This window comes from Xyrauchen texanus, chromosome 15 (assembly GCF_025860055.1).
Source record: "Xyrauchen texanus isolate HMW12.3.18 chromosome 15, RBS_HiC_50CHRs, whole genome shotgun sequence".
NCBI lineage: Eukaryota > Metazoa > Chordata > Actinopteri > Cypriniformes > Catostomidae > Xyrauchen > Xyrauchen texanus.
Genome location: NC_068290.1, coordinates 38,791,617 through 38,808,422, shown reverse-complemented (window position 1 = coordinate 38,808,422; position 16,806 = coordinate 38,791,617). Strand labels below are relative to the sequence as shown.

Here is a 16,806-nt window from a genome sequence, read left to right as displayed (position 1 = left end):
CCTTTTTGGACATGTTTATGTTTATTGTTATTTCCAATAAACACCTCTCCGAGGCTTGACGTGATGGCTCGCGACTTATTAAATAATAATATATGTTTCACTGTGTATTTCTTATCATGAAGAGCTTGTTTTTTGTGAGTTAAAGATGGATTGAAGTGAACAGAAAGGTGAGAGAGGGTAGTCTTTGCCCCTTTATACACAGCAACAAAATATGTTTTTGATTTGTTTTTGTTTTGGCTTGTTTTCCAATATAAATATCTAAAACTCATTTAAAACAACATACATTTACTTTAGCAGCTATACTGCAGAAGAAAAAATTGTTATCAGAGAATGTTGAATATAATATTAAAAATACAAATATTTTAAAATATCTAAAAATCCTTTAAAAAAGATACATTCACCTGAGAAGCAGCATAATATATTTAGACTTGCTTTTAGAGCAAATATATTGAATATGAGTATATTTTTCTTTACTGCACTGGCAGAAGTATAACCAAGTGAAAAAATACACTTATATACAAAATACACTTTTTAAACTTATATTTAAGATGCATTTTCTTAAAACAGGTCTAAATATCTTATATGTTGCTTCTCAAGTAAATGTATCTTGTTTTAAGGATTTTTAGACCATTTTAAATGGAAAAAATGACAAAAACGCTTGATACAAAAGGACTTTTGCAGTGAATTTCTGTACTGAATTAAACTTAAAGTATTTTCCCTTTAATTCAGTGAATATCATTTAGAGGTATTTAAAAAAAATAATAATTAAAAAGAAAAATATTGTCCTCTTTATTGTTAGTAAACACGTTTAATACAACCTTTAAGTCGGGGCACAAGCTGAATAATCGGTTAAGAGCTAATGATTAATCGCTGCAGTAATCGCCCAAATAGTCGAATAATCGTTCTAATAATCCTTAGATTAATCGATTATCAAAATAATTGTTAGTTGCAGCCCTACAGTATATACTGAATCTATATAAAATAACAACCATTATTTTTTATGCAATTTACAGCAAAAATAACTAAATCTCTATGTCATGACATGTAACATTACCATGACATTAAATTACTCAAATCATGATATAACATTTTGATCATCACCCCATCACACAAAAAATAAAATAATTAAAAACAAAGTTAAATAATAAAAAAAATCCTTAGTATAACATAAATAATGATGCTGCCTTCATTGTTATAAACAGACAGTATTTCACAGATATTCTGACAAGCAGCTCTCATTAAGAACATATTCAAACTGTTTGACCTTCACTGCTGCTGCCACATTCACGGGCATGAGTTTTTATATGTCTGTGTGTAGGTGGATGAATATGAAAATGAGACTGGAGAGATGAAAAATCATAAAACTATGTACGTGTGTGCGTGCGCGCGTGTGTGTGTGTGTGTGTGTGATAGACAGTGAAGAGTAAAATTACCTGATGGCCTCTCATCCTCTGGAAGTGGCCAATGGTGTCGCTAATGGAGTAAACTGTCACGTGGCCCATATGGAGTCGACCCGATGGATACGGGAACATGGAGCTCTAAATGTGGAAAAACAAGAGTAATTTATGTAGCTGGTGCCATTTCCATTTTGATGGGGTTATATTTAACCCTTAAATGCATACCTCGGATATTTAGTGACCTCATCCATTTTTTTGGAGTTATTATTCCTCAACATTTCTCTTATGAACAGTGCAACATACATAAACACCCATGCAATTAAGGACTGTACATTTCTAACATTTTAAACATTATATCAGATAATTAATATTTTTAATTCTAATAAATTATATGTGCCATCTCAATCTAAATAAAAAAAAAAATAATAATATTTATATATATATATATACACAAGTACAACCTAATTATAAAGATTAAGCCTACCTTATTATCTGTCTATGATGACATTTGATCAGAAACTACTGATGCTCAAAATAATCAACAAAAGTTGAAGTTCAAAGTTTTTTTTGTGATATTCACAACAAAACAGCATACTGCAGCACTTACTGACATGAATGAAATGTGCTATAAATGTGTCATTGCCGATACACTTAGCGGTACTACTCTGCCATTACTGTAGCTTTTACCAGCAGCATGGACTGGAATCACACGGCTCTTGGGTCAGACGGCCCACACCAGAGAAGTAGTAGTCACATATAAGTCTATGAAGTTCATGGAATTTGTGTTCCACAAAAAAAAAAAAATAACATTGGATTTGGAACGACATAAGAGTGAGTACATAATGACAGAATTTTTGGTTGAACCGCTTTAACTTCAACAGATAGTTCTTACGATAAAGTCTATACTAATATGAGACATTCATTTGACTTGTATAATGTACATCATCTGACCTCTGAGACCTGGTTAGTCTCATACATGCAGTTATACTCTCTGCTGCAGAATGATTCATGACAGCTTTGAAGAAGCCCGGCACACTAGCCAGCATTAATCAATGCAGGTCAAAAAGGGACTGAATTATTCAGTGGCTCACAGAGACAGGGCCACATTTTGGGAAGAATACATCTACTCAGCGTCTCTCCAAAAGGCCTTTACCTTCATGCCTGTGAAGCAGCTTTCAACTGGAAACTTTGATAAATCTGCTACATAAACACTTGAGGTCAGATCTCACTCAGTCGTACTCACTGAAAAATATTCACAGCATAATGGAACCATAATTCCTTTATTTAAAGCACAATGACTGTACAAGAAACACTTTGTACGGTCAGAGCAGTGTAAGAAACAAACAGAATGTGTGAGACACACAGAAGATAGAAGTACTGAGGGGAAACAAAGTGACAACTCCGAGTATAGGCAGCATATGGAGCCGGGAGCGTTGAACACATGTCTGGGGAATAAAAGCAAAATGTGTTAAATGGTCTCGGCTGAGGGTCATTCTATTTTTAGGAGCAATGCCATGAGCACCTTCAAACCGACACTGAAATATCACATTTTCACAGTGCTCTTGATTAATTGATTATTTAAATGATGCAACATTATGAACAAAATTTACAAAAAATCTCCCAGCAAGCAACAGTAACCAAGTGGGGTGGAGCTTAATGAAACATTTCATTCTCTGTATGATTCCAGCTTTGCGAGACAAAGTGAAAAGCTTTCAAAGCAATAGTCAGGTGTCATGATGCAAAGAGACCTTTCCCATGATACCAGTCTCTCTCCAAAGTCTACATCAATGGGGCTGAATGCACAATGTGTATGTCTAACAAACATGGGCAAAAAAGAAAAACGCTTCTCTAAAAGATTAATGAAACAGGGAAAACGGCCCATAAATCAAATAAGTGTTTGTGGCTATGATGTGTTTTTTTTTTTTTTTTTATCTGAGCATGATTAAAAAATATTGATATTTTTTAAAGGAACAGTTCACCCAAAAAATTACAATTCTCACATCGTTTACTCATCCTCATGCCATCCCAGATGTGTATGACTTTCTTTCTTCTGTTGAACACGTGCGAAGATATATAGAGGAATATTTTAGTTCTGTAGAGCCATACAATGCAAGTGAATGGTGACCAAAATTTTGAAGCTCCAAAAAGCACATACAGGTAGCCTAAAATTAATCCATACAACTCCAGTGTTTTAATCCATGTCTTTAGAAGTAATATGATAGGTGTGGGTAAAAAGAAATCAATATTTAAGTCCTTTTTTACTTTAAATCTCCACTTTGACCAGCACTCATATGCATGACGTGATGAGGTCTTCTTTTCCTTTATTCCTCCTTTTTTCTTTCTCCTCACCACTCACTTGCACTGTATGGACCTACAGAGCTGAAATATTCTTTTAAAAATCTACATTTTTTCTAAAAATGTTGCTAAAGTAAAAAGTCACACATCTGGGATGGATTGAGGGTGAGTACATTTTGAGTTTCTTTATTTTTAGGTGAACTCAGTAAACGTTTTGTTTTACAAATAATTAAATACATAAATCCCCCTCGTATTGTTCCAAATTCCAAGCTGTTTTTTTCTCTCTCTCCATGGAACACAAATGATTTTGAAGAATCTTCCCACACCTCTTTTCCACTGACAGTTCATGATGACATGGTCTTAAAAACCAAAAACACCAAAAGCACCATAAAAGTAGTCCATATCCCTTTTGAGCTATATTCCAAGTTTTCTGAAGTCATACATAAGCTTTGTTTGAGGAACAGACCACAATTTACACCAATAAACAGATAATATATTTACAACAATAATCTTCAATAAACCTTCCGCTGAAGCTCTGAAATCTCATTCACAATTGTGCCAGATGTAACGTCATTAATGTCAAATTGCCATCCGTGTCGTAAGTTCAAGCGATGCACCAGACTGAGAATGTGCCATGCAGAATAAGATTTGCTGCAGCAATGGGGAACATTTTGTGAAAGACTCCTAAAATTTAGGTCATATGTCATATGGCTTCAGGAGACTTTTATTCATAATTGACCACTTTTATTGTGGTTTCTGTCCTTTTTGGAGCTTGACAGACAAGGTCACTATAAACTGTTGTATGTTGTACTCGTTTATGGAACGAGGTTGATTTATTCTTCAAAAAAAGACATGAAGAAGGACATTTTACACACTCCAGCTTAAAGTGCAGTACTTTGTTCACCATGACTCTAGGACATTTAGGGGTGCAAATGGTATCAGTTAGATGGGATTTTAGGGTAACTTAAATGTACACATGTTCAAAAAGTGACTGCATGTCCTGTTGATGAATAGCAATACTTTTACAATCTCATTATTTATAATTGTCTTTCATTTAAACACATTGTGTTTATACAGTGTATTGTGCAGAGATGTTAGAGAAATGTCGGCAGCCAAACCAGTATACTCACATATGTTACACTGTAACTATGGCAACATGAGACATTGTAACGTGGCAATAATCTGTCCCCTTGGAAACTAATGTTCTTTACAGCTGCAGAAACTTCTAAATTGGAGGCGTTAATAAATAAAATTCACCAGCACAATCTGCACACAAAGACAATTCATGTAGGAGGTTTTCTAAAAAGTTCATTTTATGTCATCAGTTTGATCATCCTACCAAATGGGTCCTTTGAATACAACAATTTTTTTTTTATAACAACAAATAGCTGATGAAATATTTTACTATGTATGAATATTGATATTTTCTAAAACCATTAATACAAATCCAGTGACATGTTACTTTCTTGTTTTGTCCTGTTCCCACCCATGTGTTTCCAACTTTCTATGTAAGCAAGCCCATTTGCACATTTTGATACATTTGGAAATCAAACGGTAGTATTTTCTTTCAATTCTCAGTATATAATAACAGTACACTATATCATTCACATTTTAGCAGACAGTGTATTATTAGACCATGAATGCAGTTCTGGGTCAATCTGACCCATTTGTATATATATATATATATATAATATAACATCAATTTACATCAACTTGATTTGGATCTGATGATCGGATGTTGACATTTTAAATTTTCTGTATTTATAAATGATGCTATAAAAATATGAACAAAGGAGTTGTTTCGGGTCAATTTGACCCGGTTCATATAAAGACTTAAGAGAAATCTGTAATATGCCAGAAAACGAATCGGTTACCTAACGTAACCTCGGTTCTCTCTAGATGAGGGAACGAGTATTGCGTAAGCTAGCTTACGCTACGGGACAGATTCATCTTTTCTGAGATATTGAAGCCAAAAAATTATCCTTAATTTTGTATCCATTGTCAACGCAGTGCAGCAGCTGCATACCTTGAGCGGGCTATCTAGCGAGCTCATTGGTTGCTCTGCGGCAACTGCTGCAGCCTATAGACGAACTTGAGTGAACTCGCATCCAATGACAGGCGCCCGCGCCGTCACTGTATCAAAGCCCGCCAGAATAGGCGTGGCTAGAGTGCATATAAGCGTAAGTTCGTAGGCTGGAACCCTGGTTTTCATTGAATGAAGCGAAAGTCGCTCGTGGCGCGAGCACGGCCGGCTACGCAATACTCGTTCCCTCATCTAGAGAGAACCGAGGTTACGTTAGGTAACCAATTTGTTCTCTTACGAGAGGTTCTCTCGTATTGCGTAAGCTAGCTTACGCTACGGGAACCCATTGTCAACGCCGTGCGCGCCAAGCATCCACTGCATGAGCCCCGGGGATGGGGGGACCCGGGGGAGCCCTTGTGAGTGGGGGAATAATATTTGGCCAGCAAGAGTGCGGGCCAGTGTGTGTGTAATACATAAGCACATAGTGGGAAGGGAAAGACTGGAATGTGTCCCATCAGTGCAGCTCACCAGGGGAGCTGTAGCGTATTAAACCGCTAGTAGTTTTGCCTGCAGGGCAGGCACTTCCAGATTGTAAAATCTGACAAAGGTGGAGGGGGAAGCCCAGCCCGCTGCCACACATATGTCGTGAATGGAAATCCCGCTGGACCATGCCCACGAGGAGGCCATGCCTCTAGTGGAGTGAGCCCTAATGCCTAACGGGCATGGTAGGTCTTTTGACGCGTACGCGGCAGCAATAGCGTCCACTATCCATCTAGACAGTGTCTGTTTCGAGGCGGCGAAACCTTTGGTGCGCCCTCCGAACGAAACGAAAAGCTGCTCAGAGCGTCTGAAAGAGGCGGAGCGCGCAGTATACAATCTCAGTGCTCTGACTGGGCAAAGGAGATTGGCGTCGCGTTCGCTATCGGATGCTGGCAGCGCCGATAGGGAAATGACCTGTGCTCTGAAAGGAGTACCGATCACCTTGGGAACATAGCCGTGTCTAGGCTTTAAAATGACCTTGGAGTCACTTGGTCCGAACTCAAGACACGCAGCGCTGACAGACAGTGCGTGAAGGTCTCCCACACGTTTAACTGATGACAGGGCAGTTAGAAAAACGGTTTTGAGTGAAAGGTATTTCAAATCCACGGATTGAAGCGGTTCGAAAGGGGGGCTTTCATAGCTTCGAGAACTACGGAAAGATCCCAGATAGGAACCGATGGGGGCGCGGGGGTTCATCCTTCTAGCTCCCCTGAGGAAGCGGATGACCAGCTCGTTTTTTCCCAGTGACTGGCCGTGCAGGGGTTCAGCGAACGCCGCGACGGCCGCCACGTACACTTTGAGCGTGGATGGGGATCTGCCCTTATCCAGCAGCTCTTGTAAAAACACGAGCAGCGACGACACCCCACATGTCCGTGGGTCCAGGTCTCTGTCGGTGCACCATTTTGAAAACACAGACCATTTGGACGAATAGAGTCTTCTCATGGAAGGGGCTCTAGCATGTATGATAGTGTTTATTACTCCTTCTGGCAAAGCGACGGGTAGTCGTTGATCACCCACGCGTGCAGCGCCCAGCGCTCTGGGTGGGGATGCCAGATCGTGCCGCGAGCTTGAGAGAGGAGATCTGCTCTCACTGGAATGGGCCACGGGGCTGTCAGTGACAGCTGCGTAAGCTCCGGGAACCATGTCTGATTCTCCCAGCGCGGGGCTATGAGGAGCACCGAGTGACGCGTTTCCCTGATCCTCTGCATTACCTGTGGCAATAGCGAGACGGGAGGGAAGGCGTAAAATGGGCGGTTGGGCCAGTCCTGGGCCAGCGCGTCCTCACTTTTCGAGAAAAATACTGGGCAGTGAGAGTTCTCTTCTGACGCAAAGAGGTCTATCTCTGCTCTGCCGAATATTCTCCATAACTTCTGGACTGTTTGAGCGTGCAGGGACCATTCCCCTGGGGAAATATTGTCTCTGGACAGTCTGTCTGGGCCGTCGTTCAGGTGGCCTGGCACGTGCATCGCCCTCAGCGAGCGCAGGTGGCACTGGGACCAACTCAGTATGCGTTTTGTCAGATGGAAGAGGTTCCTGGATCTGACACCGCCCTGACGGTTTAGATAGGATACCACAGATCTGTTGTCCGAACGGACCAGGACGTGGTGACCCTGAATGACCGGGAGGAAGCGCACGAGCGCGTACTTGACTGCTATCATTTCCAGACAATTTATGTGAAGGAGCTTTTCCTGAACTGACCATAGGCCAAAAACCGGACAGCCCTCGCAGACCGTGCCCCAACCCGTGTTGGACGCGTCTGTCGAGATGACTTTTTGGCGAGATACAGCTCCCATCGTCACTCCCCGCTGATACCATTCGGCCACTGCCCAGGGCTGCAGAGCTGAGATACAGGTCTGAGTCACTCTGATCGGCTGGCGGCCCGTGGCCCAAGCCCGGCGAGACGCGCAGGTGTTTAGCCAATGCTGAAGCGGCCGCATGCACAGTAAACCCAGCTGAAGTACTGCTGCGGCTGAGGCCATGTAACCTAGCATTCTCAGAAATTTTTTCAGAGGCGTGAGGCTGTTCATCTGAAAGGACGCGGCTAGTCGCTGATCACAGCGCGCGCGCTGTATAGATAAGCGAGCCGTCATCGCCATGGAGTCTAGTTCTATTCCAAGGAAGGAAATTGCCTGACTGGGCTGTAGTGAGCTCTTGGTCCAATTGACTGCAAGACCCAAATTGTTCAGATGACTGAGGAGAACTGTCCTGTGAGACAGAAGCTCCGTATGTGACTGTGCCAAAATCAGCCAAATAGTTCAGAATTCGCAAGCCCTGACTCCGCAGGGGTGCGAGCGCCGCATCCATGCACTTCGTGAAAGTACGGGGTGCTAAAGACAGGCCGAATGGAAGGACGGTGTATTGATAAACCTGGCCGTCGAAGGCGAATCTCAAGAATGGCCTGTGACGGGGATTTATCTGAATCTGAAAGTAGGCATCTTTCAGATCGAGAGAAATAAACCAGTCCCCCTGGTGCACATGCGCGAGGAGTTTCCTGATTGTAAGCATTTTGAACGGTCTTTTTGCGAGCACCTTGTTCAAAACCCTGAGATCTAATATTGGTCTGAGGCCGCCGTCTTTCTTGGGGACAAGAAAATAACGGCTGTAAAACCCCGACTCGCTCAGAGAAGGTGGCACTCTCTCTATGGCCCTTTTGCACAGAAGGTTTGCTATTTCTGAACGAAGCATGCAGGCTGCTTCCGCGTTCACAGTAGTTTCGAGCCGCGCTCTGAAGCGGGGAGGGCGGCGATCGAACTGTAGCAAATAGCCCTGTTTTATTGTGCTTAACACCCATTTGGATATCCCTAGGATAGCTTTCCACGCTTTGAAGCGTAACGCTATAGGGTGAATGGCCAAGTCGCCCTGATTGCCGCACACAGCGAGCTGAACAGAATGTGTGAGCGCGCTTACTGTGCTTATGCATGACTGCTCGCAGACAGCAGGGACAGGCTGTTCTGTGAGTGACTTCCCGATTGAGGTGAATGGGGAAAGAGTCACATCTGTTAAAGTCACATAGTCACGGGCATGGGACTTACATACAGAGAGGTGTTTGCTGGCCGTGTGACAGAGCGGGCAGAGAAGGGGCGCGCGCACGGATTCGTGGGCGCGTTTATTGACTCTAACACTCGAGCTGGCTGTGCCCGCTTTATGTGAGTGGGCTCTGATAGGGACACGGGAAGTGTAATGCTTGTGTGTAGGGGTGAACACTGGATTGTGGGCACATTTTCTACACATAAGGCATGTTTGCTTTTTACAAGATTTCTTTGGGTCGCCGTGAAAACGGCATTTGAGTGCAGGCAAGCGGGCAGTATCACCGGCTTGTTGGCTGCTGAATCCACCACTGCAGTAGCCTGAGAGAAGGGGACTGACAGGGGGCAAAGCTTTGATGGTGGTCCGGCCGCGGCGGGACTGAGCCGTCGTTTCCTCAACAAAGCTAGGAGGACTTTGGTTGCTCAGGCTTCAGCGCAATCTTAGGCCGAGGCCCGCGGGGGGGCGGCGGTCTGCAGCGGCTGTCTGAGCGCGTTCTAGGGCGGCCCGGGGGGGGGGGGGCGGGGAGGGTGAAAGCGAGGCTCGAGGGAGAGGTTCTGGCGAGGTAGTCGCTTCTAACACCGGTTCCGGTAGCCTTTGGGAGCGGCGCTTCTTTCTGCGCGGCGAAACGAAAGGCGGCGTGGCGGCTTCGGTTTTGAGTGCTTCGAGTCAAGCCCGCAGGGTCGACATCGGAAGCTCCTCGCAGAGGTCGCATCCGCTGTCAGCGAGGGCGAGCTCTGCATGTTCCAGTCCCAGGCAGAGAGCGCAGATGAGGTGGCGGTCTCTGGCGCTGAGAGGGGCGCGGCATGAGGCGCAGGTGGTGCGAGGCATCTTTAAAAAGACGCTCGTTGCTCTTTTTGTGAAGTTCGCTGAGGAACTAGCTTGCTCTAAAAAGGATACGTCGCCGGATGGCGTAGCTCGCAGGATGGCAGCTGCTGCACTGCGTTGACAATGGATACAAAATTAAGGATACTTTTTTGGCTTCAATATCTCAGAAAAGATGAATCTTTCCCGTAGCGTAAGCTAGCTTACGCAATACGAGAGAACCTCTCGTAAGAGAATTTATATTTTAAATTGTAATGCAGTATCAAAACATTATCGAAATGACACCACAACCTAGAACTGTTTGAAAACAATAGAAACCAGTATTAGTTTCACAACATATTTGTTCGAACATGAAAGAAACAAATGTGTTTTATGTGTGTGGGAGGGGGTACCTGACCCACACACCCACACCCACCCACCTAAAACACACACACACACACACACACACACACACACACACACATACACACACACACAACACACACACACAAGTCACAATATGCATGTTTATACTTCATTGTGGGGACCAAATGTCCCTGTATTTTAGAGTTAAGTTGAGCGCAGTACTCTGTGCAGTGTACATATACAGTATATACTGCAGAAATAGTAGTTATGGTAGTATGACATTCTGGACATCCCATGGTTTCCCAGAACACCTATTTCAGTGATATCTGTCTGGAAGTATAGGGAAAATATAAGCATATGTTCATAAACAAATTGATTTTAACCTTCAAATTGCCATGAACAAACTTATTCCTTTTTCTACAACCCATTCAAAGTTATGTACACATTTTCATTTTATATGTGTATTTTAATTATAGTTTTTATAACATAATCAGAATTGTATTTGTCTTTGAAACTGACACTTAAGCATTAAATGAGTGACAGCATTCTGTAGTTGCAGGCATGAAAATTCAGTGTTTTCCAGTATTTTTCCGTTACCTTAGCAACCCTTTAATCTCTTAATAGCAGATTGTTCTCAGTTAAAGGATTTAGATTTGTGAAATTGGTTGTGAAGCACACACTGGCTATATTTCACACCAAATGAAGCAAACAGAGCATTAACCTCCTCTACTGTAAGGTCACTGAAAATTAGTCATATCTTCACTCACAAAGTCAGTGGGATACATTCTTCAAAGAACACAGGTGTTATGAAAACTGCACCTGAGGATATGTTTTGTTTATAACAAATTGAAGGTGTCTATTTGTTGATTCTGAAAGATAATACTCTCAGCTCAGTGTAAGAAAGTGATAATGCACAGTCCGACAGTCATTATTGCAAAATAAACAACAGGGTCTTGTATCATTCTGAAGGGGTTTATCTTGTGGAAATGAGGTGTTGACTCTAAATGACCCATTTATTACACTGCTACTTTCCAACTAAGTGAGTAAACGAACATGGAAAATTGAATAAACTAGCACAGTGTAGGAGAATGGTTGGCTGGGACGATCATAGCAGTCATTAAAAGAAAATTGGTAGTGCTTCATGAATCTCTGTCGGGGTTTTGGATTGATCTGTCTCTCTTCCTTGTCTGTTGTGTTAGTGTTTGTGTCTGTGTTTGACAGCTCACACACGTCTAGTTAACCTTCTGTTTGACAGTTGTCACGTGGTGGCGTGCATGTATTGCCATTCAGGTAATCAGTATGTCAGCTCGTTTGTCTGATTGTTGTCACCTGTTTGTTCGTGTATTTATTTGCTTCCTTTCCCTCACCTCTTCGCTGGATTTTCTTTCTTTACTCGCTACTCTAGTCAGCCTTTAACGCTCTCAAGCGTTTTCTTCTAGCATTTGGGTTTCATCACCAATACGGAACCAGTTGGACTATTTCTCTACGGTTTAATTCCAACTGGCGGCAAACTCCATCAACCCTGTGGATTTACCTCTCATTTGGAGATTATAAATTTACCCTTCTGTGCCTCTGTGTGTGTCTGTGTGTGTTTCAGCACAGTTTGTGCAAGATTCATCTGTTCTCAGACCTCGAGAGTTGACCAGCTTCATAACATTTCTCTCCACGACTCACGCTCATTCCTAGCATTCCTGGTTAGACCAGATCCACTTCAAGAAGGCCACCATCGAAGCCTTCATCTTATTTATGTTTTTTTGTCTTGTTTTGCCCTTCTCTGCATCTACAATAAATAATGGTTATTGCATCTGCTATTGGATTCAGCCTCCCTTCTTCCAGACCCTGTCAGAAAATCCAGCCACTATGAATCCAGCAGATGCTAACCCTGTGGAAGCCACTCTGGCACAACAAGCAGAGCTATTGGAATGTCACTCTGAGCTTCTGTCTGAATCCTATCAAGCTTGGAGGGCTGTCATTTCTCATTTTGACTGATCTCTCCATGATCTCCGTGAAGATGTGAAACAAGTTAATCTCACCCCATCCCCTGCTGATCCTCCTCATCGGCCCAGCCCTTCTACTGCAGAGGTATCTGCCAGGGAGCCTCGCATCAACCCACCTGCATCTTATGCTTAGGAACTCGAGGGGTATTGGGCATTTTTATCTCAGTGCTCACTGGTGTTTACCCTCCAACCTTCTTCATTTCCCACAGTTATCACCCTTCTAGCCAGTCAAGCATGTGACTGGGGAATGGCGGTTTGGGAGAATAAACTGCCCTGTTGTTCTTCATTTTGTTCCATTTCTGATTAACTAAAGGCTTTAGTAGTGGAGGTGAGTGGCACACACACATGAATTGTCCTGAACTTGCTAAGCACTCATCTAGGGCCAGACACACACACACCTGCTGAGTCTTCAGCAAAAGCCAAGCAGTCCACATTACTCTGAACACTGTTGCCAGCCGTCATCACCTGGGGAGATGTGGGTCAAAAGGTTGCGGTCCTGATTGACTAAGGCATGGAGTGGAACTTCCTTGACTCAGATCTGGCTACCAAGTGGGGCTTACAGGTAGTTCCCATGGTTCCTCCCATCCCAGTCTGTGCACTTGGGGGCACCTACCTAGGACGGATCAACAAAATCACTATCACGGTGAGTCTGAAGATTTCCAGCAATCACGAGGTGGTGGTTGTGTTTTACCTGCTATGGACTCCATCCACTCCTGTAGTGCTGGGACATCCGTGGCTGGTGAAACACAACCCACACATTAACTGGGCAGGCAATTTTGTTATTGAATGGATTACTTTTTGTTCTATTGTTCACTGTTTGGGTTCGGCGTAGTCTCCTGTTTCTTTCTCTGTTTTTTTTTTTCAGGAGTGGAAGGTTAGTCTTTCTTTGGAGACTTTCCGGCAGTATACCACGCCCTCGGAGAAGTGTTCAGCAAGTCCCGGTCTGCATCTCTTCTTCCGCACCGGCCGTACAACTGCGCTATTGATCTCCTCCTGGGCACTTCTCCTATGTGCGGTCAACTCTTCTCTCTGTTAGCTCTGGAGCGGGAGGCGATGGAGATGGAGTGAGTCTCAGGCAGCAGGCCTCATTCACCATTCCTCATCCCCGGACGGGGCGAGGTTCTTCTTTGTGGGAAAAGGATGTTTCCCTGCACCCTGTATTGATTATTGGGGGCTGAACCACATCACAGTTAAGAACAGGTACCCACTACTGTTGAAGTCTTCAGCCTTTAAATTGCTGCTCATCTTCACAATGTTGGTGGTCATCTTCACAATGTTAGATCTCCGCAATGCATACCATCTTGTGAGGATCAGGGAGGGGGATGAGTAGAAGACAGCTTTCAATACACCTACAGGGCACTTTGAATATTTAGTTATGCCATTTGGTCTTACAAACACCTCTGCCATCTTTCAAACACTTGTCAATAATGTGCTCCGTGACATGTCAATAAATTTGTCATATTGAGCACGTCAGGCGAGTGTTGCAGTGGCTGCTAGAGAACAAGCTGTTTGTGAAGGTAGAGAAGTGTGCGTTTCATGAGCAGTCGGTTACATTCTTGGTGTACATCTTGTCGCCCGGGGGGGTATGCATGGATCCTTCTCCTTTGGGGGGGTTACTGATCAGGGAATCAGGATCAGGGAAATGGGCATTTGACATAATCACAACAAGTTAAATTCCTGACTGGTAGATCTTCATAACAATGAGCCGGAACAGTCTAAGCTAACCACATCTGTAGAAGATAGTACATAGTTTGGCTTAAATAATAGTAGTTATTTCTCTATGGATCACACTGAAATCACACTGATTTGTTGGTTCTTTAGAGGCATATACTGTATCCTAGCTAAACAATCTTGAAGGAGAGATGAAAGGAAGAAACAAGGAAGGAAGGATGGATATACAGATGGATTGATGGACGAAGGAAAGGAAGGATGGACAGGTGAATGGAAGGAAGAATGGGAGGACAGATGGACAGACAGAAGGATGGATAGATGGACAGAAGAACGGACTAACAAAAGGAAGGACAAATGGAAGGACTGATGGATGGACAAAATGAAAGAAGGAATGAAAAACAGGGTGCTTTCATTTCTTAAATTGTACATCCTCGTTTCATCGCTCGAGCCTGTGAATCAGAAACTGACCAAAGTCTGCCAACATGACGGATGTATACTTTTTCTAAATGCATCACGAGGAGACGAGAATGGAGGACAGATGAAACTTACTGAGAACGCTTGAGCGAGGATGCGCAGGGTGTTCCTATGCAGAATATTTTTATGTCAAAGCACCTGACGCACGGATAAATTGTCCTCCCCCCTCACATCTGAAACACCAGTTTTATCTCATATTTCACCTTTGCTATTTAAATAAAACATAATTTGCACAAACTTCAACAGTGCTTTTTGAATTATTAGGATTTGTTGAGAAAATATCAATTAATCAAGTTTCAGCAAGATTAGCGCTTTGAGGTAATGCAGCTGTGCAAAGACGGCGCTTTGTATTGATGCTCGAGTGAGCAGGACATTCCATTTTTCAAATACATCTTGCTTCGATTTCTCCGTCCTTTTTTCCTTCCTCACATCATTTCCTCATTTCCTAAGAGGGTGGAACAAAAATACAAGGAAAAGAAACAGCAAAGGAAACAAGAACGCACATTTTCAGAAACGAGACACACACACAGACAGTTGAAATGAAGTAAGGAATGGAAAAAAGGAAGTAAGGAATGACAGACAGATGTAGGAGAAGAAGGAAGTAAGGACTGAAAAAAGGGAAGAACGATGGGTGGACAGATGGATGGATGAATGAAGGAAGGAAGGAAGGAAGGAAAGAAGGAAGGAAGGAAAAACAGATGGACAAAAGAAGGTGGAAAAATGAAGAAAAGACAGACAGAGGAAAGAAAGAGAAGGAAGGACAGACAGATGTGCACAAAAAGGAAGTAAGGACGGACAGACAGACAAATGGATGGATGGACGAAAGAAGAGAAGGACAGAAAGATGGACAGATGTACAAAAAGAAGGAAGTAAGGACGGACAGACTGGATAAAGGAAGGAAGGAAGGACGCACAAAAGGAAGAACTGACGGAAGGAAGGAAGGAAGAAATTATGAAAAACAGAAGGATGAAATAAACGAAGGAACAAAGGACAAAAAGAAGCAAGGAAGAAGAAAGGACAGACAGATGGACAGATGGATAAAAAGAAGGAAGAAAGAATGGAATGACAAAAGGAAAGACAGATTTACAAAAAGAAGGAAGGAAAGAAGAACAAATGAAGGAAGGAAGAAAGGACAAACAGATGGATAAATAGAAGGAAGAAAGGACTGATGGACAGATTGACAAATAGAAGGAAGAAAGGATGGATGAGAGGAAGGAAGAATGGACATATAAGAAGAGAGGAAGGAATGAAAACAGAAAGACATAAGGAAGGAAGAACAAATGAAAGGAAGGAAAGATGGAAGGAACAAAGAAACAAAGGAAGGAAGGGCAAAAGGAAAGAAGAAAGGAATGGACAGATGGATGGGAGAAAACAAGGAAGGAAGGAATGATAGACAATGGCAGGAAGGAAGGAAGGAAGAAAGGAAGGATTGATGGATGGACAGACAGACAGAGGACGGAAGGAAGGAAAGAAAGAAAAAAGAAAGAATTGTAATCAAAAGATAAAAGTCAAGACAAAATAAGAAAGTATTATGAAAACGTGCCACTTCCTTTCTCCAGTGTTTCCTGTTTGATGTGTTTCCTGCAGCAGCTCAACAGGAAATTGTCCTGTGTATGAGTGTGATCTGTGTTTTTGATGTTTACTGTCACTGTTCCTGTGGTTCTTCATGCTGACAGCTCTGCCAGTCCCCTGTGAGCACAGCACATCAGTCTGATCTGCTCTTTCCCCTTCCTGCTTCTCCTTCATTAATATCACTAATTACTGTTCTGATCACTTAGCTGCCCCTAAGTGGGAAAGAGCTGGTGTACACAAAAGGACGTCTCCCAAAGCTTCTGTGCCCTGTCTCATCTTCCCTGTTTTGCAACCTTCATTCAGACATCACCATATAATTTAAGATAAATTGTATCATTTATCAAAGTTCAAATACTTTCTCCTATTTCTGTCCTAAGTTAACATGAAATGAAGTTCAAACACCAATTTTACTTCCATAATGTAATGTATTTCTAAGTGAAATAACATACTATGGGAAAATAAAAAAATAAAAATATGTATCCACCAAGAAGAATGGAGAACGGAATTTTACTGAAGTTAATTCATCCAAAAATCTACACCATGGTAATGATAGTTCCCAATTAAAAGAATTACACCTCAATTCTGTGCCATGGCAGAGTGTTACAGATAATGGACGGGCAAGGAGGAGGCGGCAACCGGCTGA

General features: G+C 42.7%; 1 pseudogene; it reads right to left on the bottom strand.

Annotated features, from left to right (window-relative positions):
- The window catches only part of LOC127655605 (probable leucine--tRNA ligase, mitochondrial), an 89,878-nt pseudogene extending 87,322 nt beyond the window's left edge, over positions 1-2,556 (bottom strand).
- Between the last annotated feature and the right edge of the window lie 14,250 nt (positions 2,557-16,806).